Genomic DNA, 19,463 nt, shown 5'->3' on the forward strand with positions numbered 1-19,463 from the left:
CTCTGGCCAATGAGGCAGCTGTGGCATCCGTTAAGCTGGTGTTTCTGTGTCTTATTTATTTATTATTGTGGCAAAATATACAAAGCATAAAATTTGCCATTTTAACCATTTTTTAGTTTACTGATATTAAGTACCCTCACGTTGTTGTGCAATCCATCCCTGGCATCCATCCCCAGAACTCTCACCTTAAAAAACTAGAACTCCGAACTCATTAAACAATGATGCCCCCATAGCTCCTGCCCTCTTCTGGCAACTACTGTTCTATCTTTTTTTTTTTTTTTTTTTGGCTCTGATTCCTCAAAGTACCTCTTGTAAGTGGAATCATATCACATTTGTCCTTTTGCCATGGGCTCATCTCATTTATCATAATAGTCAAGGTTCATCCATGTCATATGTCAGAATTTCCTTCCTTTATAAGGCTCACTGATATTCCATTGTATGTATATCTCACAGTTTGTTTATCCAGTCACCCATTAGTGGACATTTTGGTTGCTTTCATCTTTTGTATATTGTGAATAATGCCACTATGAACACGAGTGTACAAATATCCATTTGAGTCCTGGCTTTCAATTATTTTGGAAGTGGAATCACTGTTCATATGGTAGTTCTATTTTTAATTTTGTGAGGAACCACCATACTGTTTTCTAAAGAGGCTGCACCATTTTATATTCCCAGGAGCACTGAGGAAGGTTCCACTGGAGGTAGCTGGTGTTTCAAATTGGGCTTTTCTGTTTCTTGGGACAACATGCATCCTCATTGATGTGCCATTTCCATAGATTCAGGGGGAGACAGAACTAGATCTAAGTGAAGCCAGTCAGATTCTTCCTTGGGGCTTTTATGCAGGAGTTATTTAGACAGACCTTTCCTTTCTTCTAGCATTGTACATTAGTTAGGGGGTCAGCTACATATAACAAAACTCAAACAACAGTGGAATAAACTTATTTCCTCATGTAAAAGAAATTTGAGATAAGCAGTCCAGAAAAGAATAGCATTCCACATTATTACTAATTACTCATGATCCTTGTTTCTGCTCTTTCTTAGCATGTAGCTTCCGTCCTCAAAGGTACCTCATGGTTACAATATGGAGGCTGCAATTCCAACAATCATATCCATGAGCCAGGTGGGAAAAAGAGAAGTGAGAGGGCAGAAGGATGCATGCTGAGTCAACATCCTTTAAAACTTGGGCTGTAGCCCCGTCTTACGACTTTTATTTGTGATCAGCACTGCATCTTACCTATAAGGGAGTCTCAGAAATTTAGTTTTTACCTGGGGACGTTAATTCCCAAAATAAAACTGCGGTTCTGTTCAGGTACTGGGTAGACTAACAGCAGTCTCTGCCACAGATTAAGTCTATAAAAAGTGAGTCTAGAGCACCTGGTGCATTGTGCATAGCAGATGGAGAGAGCCTACCAAGAACTGGAGAGACATAAGTCTGACATCAATTAACTCCTTGTTCCAGCTGTGCCTTCACCTCCCAGGTGCTCATGTCAATACAATCCTTCTTTCCTTACAAGCTAGTCTGACTCGGGTTTTTGTCATTTGCAACAGAAAGAGTTCTGTGCAATGGAATGACCACAAGGAGAGGATTGGTTTAACAAATTTTGGTACAGCCCTAGAATAAAATGCATACATCTATTAAAGTTAAATGTGTATAACAATATAAGTATATTTATCTCTATGTAGCTCTGAAAAAAATTAAAATATATTGAAGTCCACGGTACTTCCAATGATACTTTCTCCTTTATATCGTTCAGAATGCTGCATAATGAACATGTATGACTTCCAAAATAAAAAATATATATGGCTATTTTCTTTGATAAGAATGAGCAGAGTTTATAGCATGATCTCATTTTAAAATATGTATATTTGTATTTGCATGGAATAAAGTCTGAAAGGCTACTCAGTGAGAGGTTAGCAGTGGTATTTCTGGATAGTGGGTCTCCTGGCAGTTTTCATTACATTATGTTTCTGGTCTAAATATTTTGCACTGTGTGATGATCAGTTTTGTATGTCCATTTGGCTAGGCTGCAGTCTCCAGTTATTCAGTGAGTCACTAGTACAGGTGTTGCTCTGAAGGTATTTTATGATGTGATTAAAGTCTTTAATTGGTTATCTTTAAGAATATTACCCTTGATAATTTGGGTGGGCCTGATTTAATCAGCTGAAAGGCCTTGAAAAAGCAGCAGCTGAGATTTGCTCCAAGGAGGGGAAATTCAACCTGTGGCCTACAGCTTCCGCTTGTGCCAAGGCTTCCATTCTGTCCCTCCTGCCCAATGGATTTGAGACTTGCCCAGCCAGCCCCACAATTGAATAAGCCAATTCCTTGCAATAAGCCTGCATATGTGTGTGTGTTTCTTAAAAATGGTTTTGTTTCTCTGGTAGATCCCTGACTGAAACAGATTTTGGTGCTTGGGAGCAGAGTTGCTGAAACAAATACCCCAAAAATATGGATGTGGCTTTGGAATTGGATGATGGGTAGAGGCTGGTAGAATTTGGGGCCATATGCTAGTAAAATGCTAGATTGCCTTGAGTGGACTTTGGTAGAAATAGAGATGTTGAAGACCCTGCCAGGGAGGGCTCAAGAGGAAGTAAGGTGCATGGTGGAGAAAGCCCGTATCATCTATGAATATATACATATCGTCATAAATAGAGGCTGCATAGGAATATGAATGTTAGAGGCATTGCTGGTGAGACCTCCGAAGGGAATGGGAAACATGCCATCGGAACCTGAGGGACGGCTGATCCTTCTCACACAGGGGCCAAAAACCTAGCTGAACTGTGTCCTATGGTTGTGTGCAAAGCAGAACTTGTAAGCAATGAACTTGGATACTTAGTTGAAGAGACTTCCAAAGTGTTTGAGGTATGCCTGGCTTCTTCTTATTGCTTATGTAAAATGCAAAAGGAAAGACACAAGTTAAAAGAATTATTAAAGAAAGAGGAATTAACACTTGATGATTTGGGAAATTCTGAGCCTATCCAGATTGGGGGGGGGGGGGGCGGGGAAGCTCGTACTAAGAGGTTCACTGTTAGGAAATGTGCTCTGGAGAGAAAGTCAAGAGTGTCGTGGATAACCTTTGCTAGGGCTAAAGCAATCAAAGGCGTGCCTCATGAATCCTCTTGATCATCTCAACAGAAGCCAGGAATAGACATGCAATTATCCAGGAATTATCTGTGCAAAACCCTCTGGTCTAACGGCAAGAGTTTCTGTGAAGGATGGGGAGATACACAACGTTTTTGAGCAGGGTGTGCCAGCAGAACACCGCTAACTCATGCTGAAAGGGACAGAAGGAGGCTGAAATAAAGGGAGCTTTTGGATTCCCAAATCCTCTAAGTAGGTAAACTACTGAGCAGCAAACAAGAAGAAACAAGGAGAACTCAGAGGGCAGAGCCTCGGGCCTGGAGCTAGAAGAATGCTGGGTCAGGAGGGAGACCCAGAGCCCTGGGCCCCAAGGGCACAATCTTGACCACAGAAGGTTATTCCCAGGCCTTGAAATCTAATGGAATTTGACCTGGTGGGTTTTGAAATTGCTTGGGAGCTGTGACCCCTTTATTCCTTCCATTTCTCCCCTTGGAATAGGAAGATCTACAACTATTATACTAAGCCTATGCCACCACTGTATTTTGGAAACACAGAACTGTTTTTCCAGTTTCACAAGTATACAAATAGGGATGAATTTTGCCCCAGGATGTGTTATACCCAGAGAGTCACCCATTCTTGATATTGCGGGTGAGATTTTGGACTTGAGTTGATGCCGTAATGGGTTGAAACTTCGGGGATGTTGGGATAGGGTGACCGTATTTTGCATGTGTGACAGACACGAATCTTGGAGGGCCAAAGGATAGATTGGGAAACTGAAAAAAAAAATACTCTGCCAAAGATATCCATATCACACTTTACTTTCTATGGAAAAAAAAGGTCATTGCAGATGTGATTAAGTTAAGGGTTTTGCGATGAGGTTCTCGAACTGGGAAGAGGAAGATTATCGTGTATTTTTCAGGTAAGCCCTAAGGCAATCACATGTATCCTTATAAAAGGGAGGCAGGAGGGGGTGGTTTTCGCAAGCCCAGAAGAGGAAAGACAATATAATGATCTAGGCAGAGAGAGAAAGATTTGAAGATACTTTGGGTTTTGAAGATGGATAAAGAGGTCATGAGCCAAGGAAGATCGCCAGAAACTAGAAGCTGAAAAAGGCAAGGAACGCAGCTCTAGGAGTTGGAAAAGGCAAGAAATAGATTCTCTCCTAGAATCTTTGGAAGCAGCACAGTCCTGGCAGACACCTTGGTTTGGCCCTGTGGATCTGTCAGACTTCTGGCCTCCCAAACTGTAAGAGAATAAATGTGTGGGTTCTTAAGGCACCAAGTTTGTGTGAATTTGTCACAGCAACAGCAGGAAACCAAATAGCTGTATGATCAGAAACATAGTGCAGCAATATTAATTGGATGTGTGCTGTATGTAAATGCCTCTGAGATTGAGTTCTATGTTCTCAGGAACATGTATATCTGTATCCCTCAAAGGGTTGGTCTATACTTTTCTTCCACGTACTATCTTTGTCAGGTTTTGGTGTCGGGATGCACAAGTCTCTTAAAAAGAAATGAGCTGCCTTTCTTCTCTTTCTAGGTTCCAAAACTGCTCAAATAGCAATGCAAGCACACTCTGTGACTCCAGCGTTCTGATAAGGGTTAGCTCTCGGACCACACTCTTGATTTCTTCTGTGGTCTTCTAAAATTTCGATGATCACAGAGGTTCGGATAAGCTGTTGATGTGAACCTTTGAACCCTTGGGGTAAATTCTGTTGTTTGTGCTGAAGGTGAAGACCTTAAATAATTTGGTAAGTTTCCACAGCTACCAAAAGGCAGAACTGAAACCAGAAATGAGGAGTGTCTTTGCTTTAATAACAGCTCCTGGTGTATACTCCTTGCTTACATTTAGTAATTTGCATTGTCTTAGAAAATCTTTCATTTCATCTGGGTTGTCAATTGTCTAGTGTATCCTAAAAAGTATTCTCTTATAATTCTTTACATTTCATCTGTATTTGTGGCTCCATCTCCTTATTCTAAATTTTGTGTAGTTATGCTTTGAACTGATTGAGGAAATCACCCATTTGACCGCCTTTTCCTGCCCCATCCAGCTATCTGACTTAATTTTTGTTTCCAAACTAGTAATTAAGGTTTTTGGATGTATTCTTTTATCTTACTTTCCCTAAATTTGTATTGTCATTTTTCTCTAATTTCTTTGCTCATTAACTGTTTATTGATTGCTTACTATGTGCCAGACATAGTCAATGGATTACTTAATTCATTGCTCATTTTCATCTTTTCTAATTTGGTAACTGAAGTGTTCAAGTCTATACATTTCCTTCCAAGTACAGCTTTGGCTACATCTAAAAGTTTCAACATGTAGTATTCGCAATATTGATATTTACCAAACATTCTGTAGTTGCAATTTTTGTTCCAAGTAGTTAGAAGTTTTTGGTTATTCTCCCATTATCTATTTATAGTCGCACTGAATTATAATCAGATAATATAGTTTATTTTATTTCTACATTTTCGAATGGCTCATAGGCTAAGATAGCAAGTTTTATAAATATTCCATGGACATGAGAAGACTGTATCCTCTAGTTGCTGGATTTAGAAATCAATATTAGTATAAATCAATATTAGATCGTCCTTATTCTTTGAATTATTCAGCTTCTTTGGATTTTTCTCTCTCTTTCTCTCTCTCTCTCTTTTTTTTTTTGCTGGTTTAACTGTCAGTGACTAAAAAGGATATGCTAACTAGAGATGATTTTTTATTCAACAGGATTTGTTGTATACATGTCAGTTGAACACTGATGGTACAGGCTGTCAGCCAGGACATAAAAATAGAGTACAGCGGTATCATGAGACTGGCACGCCCTGCAGAATGTCTATAGTTTGTTTTCCCAGTAGAATCCGTCTAGGGTTTTAATACCCAAACTTTATTGAACACATGTATTCGTCAATATATTTTTGGCTGATGTTTACATAAGAGAGAATCATATTTATAGGCCAAAACCTCAATTCAACATTTTAGCAAAAGAACATTCAATAAAGTCTTAACTGACTTTCTGAATACGAATAGTAGAATATTAGAATCACGTGCAACTGTTTTGTAAAGCACGCCGAGTGTCCTCACGGGTCATGGGAACTATACATGCTGCTGCATACCAAGAACTGCCTTTGTTTATTTAGTTGCTGTTGTTTATTAAGGCATGATTTATATACAGTGAAATTTGCCCTCTGAAAAAGTATACAGTTCTGCAAGTTTTGACAAAAGTAACCACCACCATATTCAAGATGTAGAATATTTGTGTCAGTCCAAAAATTCCCCTGTGCCCCTTTGTGGTCAACTCCCACCACCCACCCCCAATCTCTGGCAACCTCTGATCTACTTTCTGTCCCCATGTTTGCCTTTTCAGAATGACCTAAAGACGGAACTATAAGTAGACTTTTTGAGTCCGGCTTATTTCATAATGCATTTGAGAATCATTTGCGTTGATGTGTGTATCAGAGTCTATCCCTTGTTATCGCCATTAACATTCCATCATGTGGAGAAGACAATCCATGTCTCCATTCCCCAACTGAGGAATATTTGAGCTGCTTCCAGATTTTGATTCTTATGAATAAAGATGCTGTAAATATTCATATATAGGTTTCTGTGTGAACATAAATTTTCATTTCTAGGGGATCCCTGGGTGGCTCAGTGGTTTAGCGCCTGCCTTCGGCCCAGGGCATGATCCCGAGTCGGGATCCCTGCATGGAGCCTGCTTCTCCCTCTGCCTGTGTCTCTGCCAATCTCTCTGTCTCTCATGAATAAACAAATAAAATATTTAAAAATAAATAAATAGGGATCCCTGGGTGGCGCAGCGGTTTGGCGCCTGCCTTTGGCCCAGGGCGCGATCCTGGAGACCCGGGATCGAGTCCCACGTCGGGCTCCCGGTGCATGGAGCCTGCTTCTCCCTTAGCCTGTGTCTCTGCCTCTCTCGTTCTCTCTCTCTCTGTGTGACTATCATAAATAAATAAAAATTTTAAAAAAAATTAAAAAATAAATAAATAAAAATAAAAATAAATAAATACATTTCATCTCTGGATCATATGATTGTTGTATATTTAACCTTATAAGAGACTGTCAAACTGTCTTTCAAAGTGACTGTCATTTTACACCTCCACCTGCAATGAATGAGAATTCCTGTTGCTCTATATCCTCATCAGCACTTGGTATTATCAGCTTTTTTTTTAATGTTAGTTATTCTAGTACATTCTATAGTACATGTACCAAAAATACTGAAGATGAGCATATGTATTTCTTTGTCACCCATATACCTTCTTTGATGAAGTCTCTATTATATCTTTTGTTCATTTTTAATTGAATTACTTCTGTTTTCTAATATTGGGTTCTAAAAGTTCTTTAGAAGTTCCTGAATCAAGTCCTGTATCAGATGTGTAACTGAAAATATTTTCATCCAGGCTGTGGTTAGTCTTTCCATCCTCTTAACAGGGTTTTGGGGAGGCAGAAGTTTTTAATTTTGATGCAGTTCAACTGTGCAATCTTTTTTTCTGGTATAGACTGTGTTTTTGGTGTCCTGAGACATTTTTACCTACCTTCAGAGGCACAAATATTTTCTTCTAGTAGTTTTATAGGTTTAGATTTTTCACTTAAGTGTTAGATCCATTTTGATTTAAACTTTGTAATTTTTGATGAGAGAAAGGTTTAAGCACTTTACAAGCAAAGATGAGAGTTGTTACACACATACGTAGGCATTTTGCCATGTTTCAATTATGTTTTAGGAAATTAGAATTGAAGGTTGTTATGGGATACATTATCCCCCATTTAAAATAATGATTAGTGTTTGGGGCAGGACATCTGTTTTTCAGGAACATATTATTGATGTTAAGTGAAATATGCTTGTTTTCATTAAAATGGGATTTTACCTCTCTAGGTCTCATCCAAAATGTTGTTTGACAGCAGCACAAACTCTAACTTTTTTCATAACTGTTATTCAATATCAGGGTCAGATGAAATGTGAATGGATGAAGGTATATTCAGGTCACTAAAATATGAGGGGTGGTATTTTTTGCTTCATTTGAGCCCCACTGAACATCCTTGCTAACATGCTACAGCTCTAAAAAATGAGAGAAATTTTAATAAGCTGGAGGAAGCAGGTGCCCAGGGGAGGATGGATCTGTTGCATTGTCAGAAAACCCCTCTGCCAGCACACACACAAATAAAACATGCACGGCAGAAGGAATGAAAAGAATCAGCCAACTAAGGAGAATCATACAGATTGTGTTTGCACCTGACAAAACTGCGAGTGGGCAAAGCATTAAATTCTTTTTTGTATTCGTTTGCTGTTTTGTTTGAAATTTTTACTGTGAGTAACTCAATTTGATGTGTTTCTTGCTGGAGATTCTCCATAAATCAAGAACTACATACATAATCAGATAATTCCTCATGACATTTAGTCACTCATTCGTTCTCCCATTTACCGAATATTTACTGGTGTCTACTACATGCTCAACATACAGCAATGAATAAGGAAGACACGGTGCATTGGTTCAAAGGCACTTAGTGATTTTAGAGTGATGGGCACTGGGCAGAAGGTTCAAACTTGGAGGATCTTGAAGAATATCTGCCATAATCACTACAAGAATGAGGCTCTACTGAGAGGCCACATAGTTATAGTACAATTGCTGGGGCCTCCAGGTGCTCTATCCAATATGTAGCATGGCAAGTTTGGGTATGGTTCCCTGAGAGTTCTCAGGAGAAGGAACGGGTTTTCCACTGTGTATTAGTTTCCTACTGCTGTTGTAATAAATCACCACAAACTTAGTTGCTTAGAACACCACCAATATGTCATCTTACAACTGTGGAGGGCTCCAAAATGGGTCTTATTAGACTAAAATAAAAGTTTTGGCAGGGTTACCTTCTTTCTGGAGACTCTGAGGGAGAATCTGGTTCCTTGCCTTTTCTAGTTTCTAGAAGCCACTGGCATTCCTTGGCAAATTGTCTCCTTTCTCCATCTTCAAAGGCAGCAGCATAGCATCTTCAAATCTCTCTCTGACTTTGATATTCCTATTTCCCTCTTTCACTTGTAAGGACACTTGTCATTGGATCCTCCCAGATAATCCGGATTTATCTCTGTATTTCCACATCCTTAATTTAATCACATCTGTGAAATCCTCTTTGTCATGTAAAGTAACCCATTCACAGGTCTTGGGGATTGGGATATAGGCTTCTTGTTGGAGTGGGCATTCTGTCCACTATACCTTGGGCTTCCTGAGCCTATCATTTGGCTTATGACCTACAGATATTTCAGGTCATCATGAAAGATGCAAGGCCTCAGAAGTCCAGGTTACTATTCTGAGTACCTGGGGGAGGTACTCAGGCCAGGTGGTCTGTGGATGTGTCTGAAATGGATGATCACTCCTGGTCCAAGAGACCAGTTTGTCAAACCTAGTCAAATGCTCACACTCAAACACAATGGGATAAGGAAAGACAACCATGCCATGTGTCCCAAAGGCAAAGAACCAAGAGTATTTGGTGAATAGCATTAATGACTACCACACTAAGTGTTTTCTTCTGGTTCCTGATGTGAATGAGGATGTACTTCCAGCAAGGCCACTTCTGTGGATCCTAGGAATGATCTGAGCTGATCCAAGAGCTGGCATCAAGTAGAAGCAAATGGCAACCCCATATCGTCATCACATTCACCCCTGACAAACCTCATTGGTCCTGGCTTCCCTCTGCAAAAAAAGCCTCATGATGTGGCGGAGATCTCATGCGCCGTTGAGCACCTGCAGACCTGGGTAGAGGCTGTGAAAGCCAGTCTTTATACTTGGCAAGGTCTGTGCCAGGATGGCTCAGAGATTGCAGGTTTGCTTGGTTCCTACTGAGGTGGGCTATGGGAGTATTTGCATGGGCAGTAGGACCAGGACACTGGAGTGAAGCTGGCAGGGCCATGGAATTCATGGAGAGAAATACATACATGAATAGGAAATAAAAACATGAACATAGGTGAGCAATAATACCTCTCCTATGTACCCCTCCAACTCCAGTCACCCACCTCAAACTCCACAGGTAAGACTCAAAGCATCTTATAGGTGAGAGGTTCCACTCTCACTCCTACTGTTCAGATACAGTAGTGGGTGCTCAGCAGATACAACCACCTGGATTGGGATCAACATACACCAGGTGGTTTACAGGGTCTGTTGAGCCAGGGTTCTGCTCATACATTTGGAATAGATGGATTTTAATCAAAATCTCCTTGCAGTTTGGTGAGGACCCAGAACACTCTCCACTTAGAGAAGAGCTTGAGGTGGTAGGTGAGAGACTCAAGGAAAGCTGGTTAATTCTTCTCCCCTCTTCTTGTAGATGGACACAGGACCCACCAAACTGGGTCCCCAAGCAGCCGACTTCATTCACTATGGTAGTCAGGGCGAACTGGCCAGAGCATCATGGGGTCAGACTGGAGAGGTCAGGGTCTGTGGCCACTGCGCTGGCTGGGTGGTGCAAGGGGACTCACAAGGTTGGAAGCTCTCCTTTCACCTTCTCCTGGACTCCAGCCCAGCAGCAACGTGGCTCCAAGTCTGTGTAAACGGTAAGAGCCTGCCACTTGTATTTCCACTTCGAAATGAGAATTAACTACCTTTTCCCCTGGAGATGACCAGCGTGCTCCTCCCAGGCAGGGAATGTCTGGTTCTTCCTTTGGTCAAGCCCGGAATTCCCAGCGCTGTGTTCTCAGAAGAGTCCATCATGAATCTGGACAGATTCTCAATAGGACAGAGGGCAGCTTAGGGCTTCTTGATAAAAAACTATTTGAAATGCAGGGAACTGAGAAAAGGAAAATCAAAGCCTAAGACCGAACCAGCAATTAGACTGGCTCCTGGAATATATTTAAGCCAAATCAATGCGCGAGGGAATTTCAGTCACGGCTCACTTTCTGTCTCCCACAGCCCACGGCTGGAACTCTAGCCCTGCAATCAGACTTCCCCAGAAATACAGTAACATCCATCTTCTAAAATGCTTTATCACAGTTGCGCAAAGTCCTAGTCCATTCTCCTGCTCTTGGGGATTTATTTACATGTTGATTTATTTATCCCTCTCTCTATAGCAGCAAGCCTCTTGAGATTATATTATTTACAAAGACACTGGGGTTGTGCATCCAGACAATGGAGTGAGGGAGAAGGCCATCCTTGGATGTGCTGAGCTGCACAGATCAGCCTTGTCAAAAACCAAGTGTCAGGAAAGGGTGTGAGGAGGCAGCCTGGGGCCTTTTGACTCCCTTGGTCATCTTACCCCTAAAGGCAAGGGCTTGCTCTGGAGGGAATTCAAGAAGAAGGAAATGGGGAAGGGGCTAGAAAAAGCAGCAGGAAACTCTGGGTATGACCTCTATGGGACCCACCAGGCAGAGGAGTGGGATCTCCCTACTGTAACCCCCAATGGTCCAGGGACCCCCTCAGGGAGGTAGTGGGTGGCCTCTATTTCCAGGTCCTGCACAGCTCAGCCCCTCTGGCTCCCCTGGATTGTGTTCCCAGACAGAGAGGACTCTATTAAGAGAGAAGAAAGAAAGAAAGAAAGAAAGAAAGAAAGAAAGAAAGAAAGAAAGAAAGAGAAAAGAAAAAAAAGGAGAACACACAAGAACAGAGCCTGGAAGAAACTGAGATGAGGGAGAGAAATCTGTTCCCTGGCAAAGGCCCCGGGCTGCAAGAAAAAGCCTTCCAGTGCTTTTTATAGATGACTTTTTTTTTTTTTTTTTTTTTTTTTTTGGCTAGCAAGGCAAATGCTGGAAAACTCCCTTCATTCTGATTAGCATTCTTATCACTCGGCATTTCCCCTACTCAACTCTGTCTCCTGAGCACTTTGATTTTGAAGGGAAGGATTAGGGGAGACACAGAGATGACTTCTTGGGGTGGTCGGAAAGGAATCCTGGGGGCATTGAGTTGGAGCAACAGCTGACAGCCTAGAGAAGCTGAGGGTGCCCGGAACTTGGCATGCAACTTCCTTTCAGGGTGGAGGCTCTCAGACTTCAGGGTTTAAAAGGAGATGTTTGTGTTAGCGTGGGATGAGTTTGAGGATGACAGCCTTGTAGGAGAAAGTCAACCCAAGGCCGGGCAGCAGCGTTCTGGGCAGGACCAGTGTGTTCAAATTGTGGCTTGAACTTCCAACTGAGGTTTGCAGTTGGAACCAGAAAGTGTCCCCTTCTTAAAGGGCCAGGTCTCGCCGGGCACCAGTGGGGCAGTCGGAGGAGCTCCCAGTCCGGTGGGCTCCAGGCTCCCAGCCTAAAAACTTAATCCCCAACCACGGCTGCGTTCTTGAACCTGCAGCCTCAGAGGTTTGAAGACAAAGTCGTACAACGAGCCTCATCCGGGAAGAGTTCAAGCTAATACATCTTGGCAAACATCACGAAAAACACAGACAGTTGCTTTAAGAGAGGAGCCCAGAAAGAGGTCAAGTTCTGCTGAGAGAGGCAGAGCGGCAATTAGATGGGGGCTTATGTTGCAGCGTGGCGGCACAGGGGTCAGAGAGAGGGTAGGACACTCTGCATCTGATGGGGGGGGGCGCTGGAAAGGGGCCGGGGGTGTAGTGCTGGGCGTGGGGGAGGCGGGCGCCGGCTGTTCCAGAACAGGCTGTGTTGCTGGGTCTGCAGGGGAAGCCAGCGCTTACGCTGGGATGGCCCAGCCACATGGACACAGTGTAGTCAGCGGGGGAAGGAGGCGAGTTATTTACTCTGATTTGAGGTTTCAGAGTGAAGAGCTCTCATTGGAATGCTTAAAATAAAAATTTCAGCCCAAGAGAAAAATAAGGGACCCTGAATCCCATCAGCTTGTGGAATATTCTTCCTAGGGAAGCACTGGAAAGTCGCATCAGGAGATATTTCTAATTGTAGAGGGGAGATTAGCACCACGTTCGTAAATTCCCTAACCAAGACCTTCTGAGACATAGGAGCCCACGTTTTATCTTAGATTTAGGATCAGCCAACTGGAGAAGGAATGTGAGGAATGAAGGGGCAAGACCGGAGGTGTGATTTCCACTAAGTAACCAGTCTGGGCAGCTGCCATGGTCCTCAGGCCCCCAGTCCCTAGCCAGGCTAATGCTAAGATACTTATGGGGGGCCACAGGGGAGAGGAAAACCCTTTCATAAGCTCTGCTTGGACTCCATCATGTAAAATAAATTGCTGTTTACCAACAACTTTTCTTTTGAAAATTGATTTTTAAAAACTCACATCCCGGGGATCCCTGGGTGGCGCAGCGGTTTGGCGCCTGCCTTTGGCCCAGGGCGCGATCCTGGAGACCCTGGATCGAATCCCACGTCGGGCTCCCGGTGCATGGAGCCTGCTTCTCCCTCTGCCTGTGTCTCTGCCTCTCTCTCTCTCTCTCATTCTATGTGACTATCATAAATAAATAAAAATTTAAAAAAATAAAAAAAATAAAAAAAAATAAAAACTCACATCTGGGGTGCCTCGGTGGCTCCATGAGCTAAGCGTCTGCCTCTGGCCCAGGTCGTGATTTTGGGGTCTTGGGATGGAACTCCAGGTCTGGCTCCCTGCTCAGCAGGGAGTCGGCTTCTCCCTCTGCCTCTGCCCCGACTCAAATAAATGAATAAAATCTTTTTTAAAAAAATGAATAGAAACTCACACATGTAAATCCTGTCTTTCCATCAGGAGCTGTATTTCAAAGTCACAAAATCGCCCCTGCTGACAATGGAAAGCTCTGTTTCACAGAAGAAGGCAGGCTAATAAACAAAGAATGATAACACTGGAAAATTATCATTTTGCAACCCCTATAGGGATAATTGATTCAGGCAAGGATCATCAGTGGATGCTAAAACCGTCTAGCAAAGGTTGATAGTGCATTACATATTTACAAGGTACCAATTATCATCCCACAGTTTTGTTGCTAGTTCCAAGGGGGTTGAGGGGCTTACTCTGCAATGAAAGGATTAAGCCGTCACCACCATAACCTAATGATCAATCTTAGCATCATTAATAGTAGGCCAGCCTGGCACTCTGTACCTCCTGGTGTGATGCGTTGCTAAGTACACAGCATCACCTATGAGCTTTTCTGGATAAAAATATTTAACCTGAATCACATCAGGACTTTCCATTGAGCTTCCATGACACCAAAGTGTTAGGGGTCACCTCAAAGAAGCAATCAGGCAAATCCAAAAGATGGGCTATCGTATCCTCAGGAAATCAGTGTCAGAGAAAAAAGAGAGTGGGACTAGATCAAAACAGAGAGAACAGAGCTAATTACCAAATGTCATTTTGATCCCTTATTTGGTCCTGATGTGAAGAGATCAGCCGTAAAGCACATTTGAGGGACTGATGGAAGAAATCTGAATGTGGACCAGGTATCATAGGATATTTAGGAATTACTGTTAATTTTATTGGTTATGATAATGACTATAGAGGAAAAAGTCCTACTTTTTAGAGATGTGGACAGTAATATGCAAGGGTGAAGTGTCATGATGTCTATAGTTTCTTATGAAACTCTTGAGCCAAAAGGGAGTTAGAAGGGGTAAAATCAAAAGATTTTTGCCACTGACCATACAAAACAATGAGAACAAGTCAATTCTCCCCTACAAATACTTGTTGAACCTCTGTTATGTGCCAGGTTTGCTACATGCTGGGGATATAGTAGCGAACAACATAGGCAGATGGGTTCTCCTCGTGAAATTTAGAGTTTAGAGAAAAAGACCAGGAAAACTCAATATAGTAATTAGGATTATGATAATAATAATAATGAACATTATTTAGAATTTATTATGTGCCAGTGTACAAGTGGTTAAGTGCATGATCTCTTCTAATATCCCAATAGCCCTACAAAACAGGTACTCTTCTGCTTCAGCATTAGATGTCTCTAATCCCAACTCACAGAGCTGGGGAGGGGCTGACTCAGGTCCTAAATCTTAGATTTGTGTGCTGGTCCTGGCTCCTCCCCAGGTGTGTGGCAAGAAGTCCATGTGACTACATTAAGTCTTAGTGTGGATTAACGCTGCCTTTTTTCCCCTCTCTCTTTCCTCCTCTTTTTTTTTTTCTTGTAATCATTGTAAAATGACCCTGATCTTGGCTGCCAACCAAAAGGGAAGTGCTGTTTCATTTACATAAAAGGTATAAAAGCAAAATAATAAAAACCTAGTGCTTCTCATCTCTGAACTCTGTCTCTAGACGGCCTAGATTTTTCCTTAGTCTCTGCTAGAAATTTCACTTTCAACTTCCTCTAGTTAAGCCTGCTTACTTCCCAATGAACACATTAAGATAAATACATGGAAGATTAATTATTGAATTATTTAATGCAATGGATGGTCTGTTATTTTAATTGCTAACATTAAGCAAAGTTGTTTCCTATATTAAAAAATATGCAGCTTTTGGCTACATTTGGTTCAAATGTATCTAAGGACTAGAATTGGACCTTGGTCCCTACCTGGTATCACGGGTCATCAAATATTTACTGAGTACATACTATGTGCCATGTACCGTGCTGTATCTATCACCTGGTTTCCCTGGCACTCCAGGTTCCTAGGGATTGCTTTGCAAACAAGGTTTAGGGGGCACCTGGGCGGCGGAGTGAGTTAAGCACCCAAATCTTGGTTTAGGCTCAGGTTGTGATCTTAGTCTTGAGATCAAGCCCCCAACTGGGCTCTGAGCTCAACGCAATCTGCTTGCAATTCTCTCTCCCTCTCCTCCTCCCCACTACATTCTCTCTCATTTTCTCTCTTTCTCTCCCAAATAAATAAGTATGAAAAAAGAAAAACACACACACACACACACACACACAAGGTTTAGGATCTTAGCTCGCTTGCAAGTTGGGAAGGGCCTGCGTACTGGCCATACACGCCCTCAGGGCTAGCATTCGGTGTCCACAGGGAAGTCAGGTTTTATGAGCCTGTCACCACTGCATGATGCATTGCCAAGAACAGACAGCTTTATGGCATTACGGTAACTGGTTCCTGCAGTAGAGGCTCCTCCTATCAGAGGAGCAGTGGTGGGTCCTGGCAGCTCCATCTGCCTGTGCGGAAAGCTCAGCCATTCCCGGAGCACGCACTCCAGCAGTGCTGCAATGAGAGGGCTGTGACATGGGAACCTGGGAAGATCCCAGGCCAAGGCTCTTAGCAGTTCAATCGGAGGCAGATGTGTAGTGTTTCCCATCCCACTGGCTGGCGGGGGTGGCTGTGGAAAGCCACCTTATTTGTAGCTTTTATTCCCTTCCACTCTTGCCCCGAGGCGCCCTATTGATGTTAGAGGATTTCCATATCGGAGAGGGACTTAAGGAGCTCCAGAAGTTAATGGACTTCGTCCTTGTTACCCAGGAAGTTCCTACAACCAGAAAGGCACAGCTCAGCACTCCTGCCGCCCATTAAAGCCTGTCTTAGTTACAGCCAGAGGACCCCAAGTCCCCCTGTGTCATTAAAGGAAATACTCAGTGGGGCTGCACAAGCTTTGGCATGTGTGAAATTTCACACCTCGGAGATAGCACTTCTGTGTGTGTCCAGGCTGGTTTCTTGCATGTTAGGTTTTTTTTTTTTTTTAAGACTTATTCTACATCAAGACCTTTATCATAAACTATTTAATTTCTTTTCCAGAAAAACATTTCTCCATGTTTTAAATCACCTAGCCGGCCACAGAAGCAATACTGGGTCTTTTTTGAAAAGTGCATTTCCCTCCCTCTGCCCCTCTCCCCACGATTACAAAAGTGTTACATGTTTGTTGTAAAAAATAATAATAATAAAGGCAGAAAAGCATAGAGAAAGCTATTTAAACCAACCTCTGAACATTTAGCTTGCTTCCAGTATTTTACTCCCATAAGATAGACTTTGTTAAACAACCTTGAAATGAATTTTTGCCCTCCCAGCATTATTTCCTTAGAAAAAATTTGTAGGGTGGAGTTACTACATTATAGTGAATGAACTCTTTAAAGTCTTTGATCCCACTGAGGGGGGCACTTGATGGGATGAGCACTGGGTGTTATTCTGTATGTTGGCAAACTGAACACCAATAAAAAATAAATTTATAAACTTGAAAAAAAAATAAAGTCTTCGATCCTACAGAAAGCTTGGCCAACTTACCTTTGTGTCAAAAAAGTAGCAACCCATTTGGTAGCACTACACCATTTTACACATTTTTTAGAAAGCTTTCCCAATTTAATAGGCATAAAATAATATATCTGTGTTGTTTTAAGACTATTTTATTATTGCTGAAGCTATGCCCTGATATACCATAAGTTTCTGGGCAGGGAAAAAAAATATCCTTGCAAGCTTTGGTTCTGTTTTGTGGTTACAATTTATTTCAAGATTTAATTATTCAGAAGTTTCCTGTTATGAAAAGAAAGAACTTGTTTGGCAACTATTACTTACAAAGTATTAATTGTGGAGAGTTCTCAGATATTGCTAATTATTGTAGACACAGGTAAGGAAAATGCCCAGGATATTTTTGCAAAGACTATTACAGATTGGTCTTGAAAACACTCTCTAAAGACTCCGTAATTGGCTGTTTTGCTTCCAGTGTCCCCAAATACAGGGTTTCTCTAGGGTTCTGCACTCATTTCTCTCCACATGGCTTGAAATTAAATTTAAATCAGTAAGCTCTATCTACCTGCTACTTGGTGCTTCACCAAAACAGAACAAGACATGGGCCTTGGCTTATAAAGTCTTACGATTTAGACAGATGCCTGCATATATAATTAGACTGAAATGCCTATAGTGCCAAGTGTTGCTATAGGGCTATAAAATGCTAGGATACTGATGAGTGGGAGTTATACCAACCATCAGGTTTGGGGAGGCTTTTTACACTATGTTTTGGAAAAAGAAGGAGGCTTTTTTCCTGGAATAACTGAAAAATATTTCTGGTCTCCCAAGTTCTTGCAGAACCTTTTCATTTGCCTACGGAGAGGTGGCGTCTGTACCACCTCCTCTTGAACCTGGATGGGATTTTATGAAGGCTTTGAGGACTGGAATGTAGCAGATGTAACGCAGTGTGACTTCTATGGCTAGGTCATAAAAAGGGATGAGGCTTCCTCCTGGCTCTCTTTCTCACTTGAGACAGGAATCTTTGAAGCTACCATGTGAAAAGCCTGGTCACCGGCATACTTGACCCACCATATTGGAAAGACCAGGAAGAGAGAGGAAGGAAGGAAGAGAGGGAGATGTCTGGGGAGCTCCAGCTGTTCCAGTCCCCACCTGTTGGATTCTTCCCAGCCTGAGCTCTAGACACATGAGGTTATTTCAGCCCTAATCACTGTCTGATGACAACTACTTGAGACATCCTGAGCAAGAACAACCCAACTAAGCACAGTCAATCCTCAGAACCAGGATATTGTCAGAACAATTGACAATAAAATGACGGCTGTTGTTTTAAGCCACTAAGTTTTGAGGTTGTTAGTCACTCAATGATGGATAGTTCGAGCACCAGGTATAAGAAAAAAGTGTGCCAGTCAGAAGGGCAGTCAGCAATTTTCCCTTTAAGCCTGCTTTCATTTTTCTTTCCAGTGGCTCCTTTCCAAGCAGAGGACTCTTGTAGCTGGAGCTACAACCCTCCCCTCTTCCAAACTGATTGCGAGAGTCCCAGCTACTTGCTAGACAGCTCTATCTAGGTATCCCACCCAAACCACAAAATCAACATATCAGAAAGGGAACTAAAAATGATTTCCTAGAAACATATATTTCTCATAGTTGGTATTTTTGTTAATGGCACCACCACGGTCCCACTCCTACCTAGGCTGATCATCTTGGTATTTTCATTGATATTTCCCCTCCCCAAATTTGACCTCCTACATCCTTCCTATGTCCTGCAGTTTCACTTCTGTAATAGTCTGTGCCTGTCATACCGTGACCATCACCACGTTTCCCTGCCGCCCTTCTATTCAAATTTAGATCTCTCACATGGCCTAGGCTGGTACCCCCAGCCTCTACTGCCATGATAGTTTTACCACAGAGCAACTCTGATCATGTCATTTTTTTGCTCAAAAGCCTCTAGGAACTGCTTTCTCCTTACCCCCTGCAATTTCTTACCAATATACTTTACTCAAAGTAAGAAAAAACAAACAAGAAGGATGTGAGACTTCTGATTTGAGCAGATGATGATGATATGATACCTGGAGAGTGGGAGAGGCAGATGAAAAGGTAGAAGGCCTTCTTTATTTTACATTAGTCTCCACTCACCTTAGCATGATATCAATAAGCGTCCTACATTCCTGGGATTTGTCACCTGCCTGGATCATATTCCTCCAAGTCACATAGTCACTCCCTCTTCCATCTGCAAGCCCGTCTCAGGATGGGACTGGAAAGGGGTTCTGGGGAGAGCACGGAACCAGCCTTGAATGGTGTCTGAAAGCTAGGGACTAGGGAATGGTTGGCGATGTGCACCAAGGGGTCTAACCTACTCATTGGAATAAGGTCAGTGCCAGGGAGGCAAAGCAGGGAATGAGGAACAAGATGCATAGAAATTAC

The sequence above is a fragment of the Nyctereutes procyonoides genome, unplaced genomic scaffold, assembly GCF_905146905.1.
Source record: "Nyctereutes procyonoides isolate TBG_1078 unplaced genomic scaffold, NYPRO_anot_genome, whole genome shotgun sequence".
In the NCBI taxonomy this organism is placed as follows: domain Eukaryota; kingdom Metazoa; phylum Chordata; class Mammalia; order Carnivora; family Canidae; genus Nyctereutes; species Nyctereutes procyonoides.